General features: G+C 36.8%; 1 protein-coding gene across 1 annotated transcript in view; it reads right to left on the bottom strand.

Moving 5' to 3' along the window:
• The window catches only part of ppil2 (peptidylprolyl isomerase (cyclophilin)-like 2), a 52,728-nt gene that overhangs the window by 37,802 nt on the left and 8,926 nt on the right, over positions 1–6,000 (bottom strand). The window lies entirely within an intron of this gene.

Below are 6,000 nucleotides of genomic sequence, written 5' to 3' on the forward strand. Positions count from 1 at the left end.
GCTGTGGTAATACCATTATAACTGACTAGGTATCCCCCTTTCCCTTTTAATTGTGTTATAGCTGTGGTAATACCATTATAACTGACTAGGTATCCCCCTTTCCCTTTTAATTGTGTTATAGCTGTGGTAATACCATTATAACTGACTAGGTATCCCCCTTTCCCTTTTAATAGTGTTATAGCTGTGGTAATACCATTATAACTGACTAGGTATCCCCCTTTCCCTTTTAATAGTGTTATAGCTGTGGTAATACCATTATAACTGACTAGGTATCCCCCTTTCCCTTTTAATAGTGTTATAGCTGTGGTAATACCATTATAACTGACTAGGTATCCCCCTTTCCCTTTTAATAGTGTTATAGCTGTGGTAATACCATTATAACTGACTAGGTATCCCCCTTTCCCTTTTAATTGTGTTATAGCTGTGGTAATACCATTATAACTGACTAGGTATCCCCCTTTCCCTTTTAATTGTGTTATAGCTGTGGTAATACCATTATAACTGACTAGGTATCCCCCTTTCCCTTTTAATTGTGTTATAGCTGTGGTAATACCATTATAACTGACTAGGTATCCCCCTTTCCCTTTTAATTGTGTTATAGCTGTGGTAATACCATTATAACTGACTAGGTATCCCCCTTTAATAGTGTTATAGCTGTGGTAATACCATTATAACTGACTAGGTATCCCCCTTTCCCTTTTAATTGTGTTATAGCTGTGGTAATACCATTATAACTGACTAGGTATCCCCCTTTCCCTTTTAATAGTGTAATAGCTGTGGTAATACCATTATAACTGACTAGGTATCCCCCTTTCCCTTTTAATAGTGTTATAGCTGTGGTAATACCATTATAACTGACTAGGTATCCCCTTTTCCCTTTTAATAGTGTTATAGCTGTGGTAATACCATTATAACTGACTAGGTATCCCCCTTTCCCTTTTAATAGTGTTATAGCTGTGGTAATACCATTATAACTGACTAGGTATCCCCCTTTCCCTTTTAATAGTGTTATAGCTGTGGTAATACCATTATAACTGACTAGGTATCCCCCTTTCCCTTTTAATAGTGTTATAGCTGTGGTAATACCATTATAACTGACTAGGTATCCCCCTTTCCCTTTTAATTGTGTTATAGCTGTGGTAATACCATTATAACTGACTAGGTATCCCCCTTTCCCTTTTAATTGTGTTATAGCTGTGGTAATACCATTATAACTGACTAGGTATCCCCCTTTCCCTTTTAATTGTGTTATAGCTGTGGTAATACCATTATAACTGACTAGGTATCCCCCTTTCCCTTTTAATAGTGTTATAGCTGTGGTAATACCATTATAACTGACTAGGTATCCCCCTTTCCCTTTTAATAGTGTTATAGCTGTGGTAATACCATTATAACTGACTAGGTATCCCCCTTTCCCTTTTAATAGTGTTATAGCTGTGGTAATACCATTATAACTGACTAGGTATCCCCCTTTCCCTTTTAATAGTGTTATAGCTGTGGTAATACCATTATAACTGACTAGGTATCCCCCTTTCCCTTTTAAGTGTTATAGCTGTGGTAATACCATTATAACTGACTAGGTATCCCCCTTTCCCTTTTAATAGTGTTATAGCTGTGGTAATACCATTATAACTGACTAGGTATCCCCCTTTCCCTTTTAATAGTGTTATAGCTGTGGTAATACCATTATAACTGACTAGGTATCCCCCTTTCCCTTTTAATAGTGTTATAGCTGTGGTAATACCATTATAACTGACTAGGTATCCCCCTTTTAATAGTGTTATAGCTGTGGTAATACCATTATAACTGACTAGGTATCCCCCTTTCCCTTTTAATTGTGTTATAGCTGTGGTAATACCATTATAACTGACTAGGTATCCCCCTTTCCCTTTTAATAGTGTTATAGCTGTGGTAATACCATTATAACTGACTAGGTATCCCCCTTTCCCTTTTAATAGTGTTATAGCTGTGGTAATACCATTATAACTGACTAGGTATCCCCCTTTCCCTTTTAATTGTGTTATAGCTGTGGTAATACCATTATAACTGACTAGGTATCCCCATCCCCCTTTCCCTTTTAATAGTGTTATAGCTGTGGTAATACCATTATAACTGACTAGGTATCCCCCTTTCCCTTTTAATAGTGTTATAGCTGTGGTAATACCATTATAACTGACTAGGTATCCCCCTTTCCCTTTTAATTGTGTTATAGCTGTGGTAATACCATTATAACTGACTAGGTATCCCCCTTTCCCTTTTAATTGTGTTATAGCTGTGGTAATACCATTATAACTGACTAGGTATCCCCCTTTCCCTTTTAATAGTGTTATAGCTGTGGTAATACCATTATAACTGACTAGGTATCCCCCTTTCCCTTTTAATAGTGTTATAGCTGTGGTAATACCATTATAACTGACTAGGTATCCCCCTTTCCATTTTAATTGTGTTATAGCTGTGGTAATACCATTATAACTGACTAGGTATCCCCCTTTCCCTTTTAATTGTGTTATAGCTGTGGTAATACCATTATAACTGACTAGGTATCCCCCTTTCCCTTTTAATTGTGTTATAGCTGTGGTAATACCATTATAACTGACTAGGTATCCCCCTTTCCCTTTTAATTGTGTTATAGCTGTGGTAATACCATTATAACTGACTAGGTATCCCCCTTTCCCTTTTAATTGTGTTATAGCTGTGGTAATACCATTATAACTGACTAGGTATCCCCCTTTCCCTTTTAATTGTGTTATAGCTGTGGTAATACCATTATAACTGACTAGGTATCCCCCTTTCCCTTTTAATTGTGTTATAGCTGTGGTAATACCATTATAACTGACTAGGTATCCCCCTTTCCCTTTTAATTGTGTTATAGCTGTGGTAATACCATTATAACTGACTAGGTATCCCCCTTTCCCTTTGAATAGTGTTATAGCTGTGGTAATACCATTATAACTGACTAGGTATCCCCCTTTCCCTTTTAATAGTGTTATAGCTGTGGTAATACCATTATAACTGACTAGGTATCCCCCTTTCCCTTTTAATAGTGTTATAGCTGTGGTAATACCATTATAACTGACTAGGTATCCCCCTTTCCCTTTTAATAGTGTTATAGCTGTGGTAATACCATTATAACTGACTAGGTATCCCCCTTTCCCTTTTAATAGTGTTATAGCTGTGGTAATACCATTATAACTGACTAGGTATCCCCCTTTCCCTTTTAATAGTGTTATAGCTGTGGTAATACCATTATAACTGACTAGGTATCCCCCTTTCCCTTGTAATAGTGTTATAGCTGTGGTAATACCATTATAACTGACTAGGTATCCCCCTTTCCCTTGTAATAGTGTTATAGCTGTGGTAATACCATTATAACTGACTAGGTATCCCCCTTTCCCTTTTAATAGTGTTATAGCTGTGGTAATACCATTATAACTGACTAGGTATCCCCCTTTCCCTTTTAATAGTGTTATAGCTGTGGTAATACCATTATAACTGACTAGGTTTCCCCTTTCCCTTGTAATAGTGTTATAGCTGTGGTAATACCATTATAACTGACTAGGTATCCCCCTTTCCCTTTTAATAGTGTTATAGCTGTGGTAATACCATTATAACTGACTAGGTATCCCCCTTTCCCTTGTAATAGTGTTATAGCTGTGGTAATACCATTATAACTGACTAGGTATCCCCCTTTCCCTTTTAATAGTGTTATAGCTGTGGTAATACCATTATAACTGACTAGGTATCCCCCTTTCCCTTTTAATAGTGTTATAGCTGTGGTAATACCATTATAACTGACTAGGTATCCCCCTTTCCCTTTTAATAGTGTTATAGCTGTGGTAATACCATTATAACTGACTAGGTATCCCCCTTTCCCTTTTAATTGTGTTATAGCTGTGGTAATACCATTATAACTGACTAGGTATCCCCATCCCCCTTTCCCTTTTAATAGTGTTATAGCTGTGGTAATACCATTATAACTGACTAGGTATCCCCCTTTCCCTTTTAATAGTGTTATAGCTGTGGTAATACCATTATAACTGACTAGGTATCCCCCTTTCCCTTTTAATTGTGTTATAGCTGTGGTAATACCATTATAACTGACTAGGTATCCCCCTTTCCCTTTTAATTGTGTTATAGCTGTGGTAATACCATTATAACTGACTAGGTATCCCCCTTTCCCTTTTAATAGTGTTATAGCTGTGGTAATACCATTATAACTGACTAGGTATCCCCCTTTCCCTTTTAATAGTGTTATAGCTGTGGTAATACCATTATAACTGACTAGGTATCCCCCTTTCCATTTTAATTGTGTTATAGCTGTGGTAATACCATTATAACTGACTAGGTATCCCCCTTTCCCTTTTAATTGTGTTATAGCTGTGGTAATACCATTATAACTGACTAGGTATCCCCCTTTCCCTTTTAATTGTGTTATAGCTGTGGTAATACCATTATAACTGACTAGGTATCCCCCTTTCCCTTTTAATTGTGTTATAGCTGTGGTAATACCATTATAACTGACTAGGTATCCCCCTTTCCCTTTTAATTGTGTTATAGCTGTGGTAATACCATTATAACTGACTAGGTATCCCCCTTTCCCTTTTAATTGTGTTATAGCTGTGGTAATACCATTATAACTGACTAGGTATCCCCCTTTCCCTTTTAATTGTGTTATAGCTGTGGTAATACCATTATAACTGACTAGGTATCCCCCTTTCCCTTTTAATTGTGTTATAGCTGTGGTAATACCATTATAACTGACTAGGTATCCCCCTTTCCCTTTGAATAGTGTTATAGCTGTGGTAATACCATTATAACTGACTAGGTATCCCCCTTTCCCTTTTAATAGTGTTATAGCTGTGGTAATACCATTATAACTGACTAGGTATCCCCCTTTCCCTTTTAATAGTGTTATAGCTGTGGTAATACCATTATAACTGACTAGGTATCCCCCTTTCCCTTTTAATAGTGTTATAGCTGTGGTAATACCATTATAACTGACTAGGTATCCCCCTTTCCCTTTTAATAGTGTTATAGCTGTGGTAATACCATTATAACTGACTAGGTATCCCCCTTTCCCTTTTAATAGTGTTATAGCTGTGGTAATACCATTATAACTGACTAGGTATCCCCCTTTCCCTTGTAATAGTGTTATAGCTGTGGTAATACCATTATAACTGACTAGGTATCCCCCTTTCCCTTGTAATAGTGTTATAGCTGTGGTAATACCATTATAACTGACTAGGTATCCCCCTTTCCCTTTTAATAGTGTTATAGCTGTGGTAATACCATTATAACTGACTAGGTATCCCCCTTTCCCTTTTAATAGTGTTATAGCTGTGGTAATACCATTATAACTGACTAGGTTTCCCCTTTCCCTTGTAATAGTGTTATAGCTGTGGTAATACCATTATAACTGACTAGGTATCCCCCTTTCCCTTTTAATAGTGTTATAGCTGTGGTAATACCATTATAACTGACTAGGTATCCCCCTTTCCCTTGTAATAGTGTTATAGCTGTGGTAATACCATTATAACTGACTAGGTATCCCCCTTTCCCTTTTAATAGTGTTATAGCTGTGGTAATACCATTATAACTGACTAGGTATCCCCCTTTCCCTTTTAATAGTGTTATAGCTGTGGTAATACCATTATAACTGACTAGGTATCCCCCTTTCCCTTTTAATAGTGTTATAGCTGTGGTAATACCATTATAACTGACTAGGTATCCCCCTTTCCCTTTTAATAGTGTTATAGCTGTGGTAATACCATTATAACTGACTAGGTATCCCCCTTTCCCTTTTAATAGTGTTATAGCTGTGGTAATACCATTATAACTGACTAGGTATCCCCCTTTCCCTTTTAATAGTGTTATAGCTGTGGTAATACCATTATAACTGACTAGGTATCCCCCTTTCCCTTTTAATAGTGTTATAGCTGTGGTAATACCATTATAACTGACTAGGTATCCCCCTTTCCCTTTTAATAGTGTTATAGCTGT

Source organism: Salvelinus alpinus, chromosome 19 (assembly GCF_045679555.1).
Source record: "Salvelinus alpinus chromosome 19, SLU_Salpinus.1, whole genome shotgun sequence".
Classification (NCBI taxonomy): domain Eukaryota; kingdom Metazoa; phylum Chordata; class Actinopteri; order Salmoniformes; family Salmonidae; genus Salvelinus; species Salvelinus alpinus.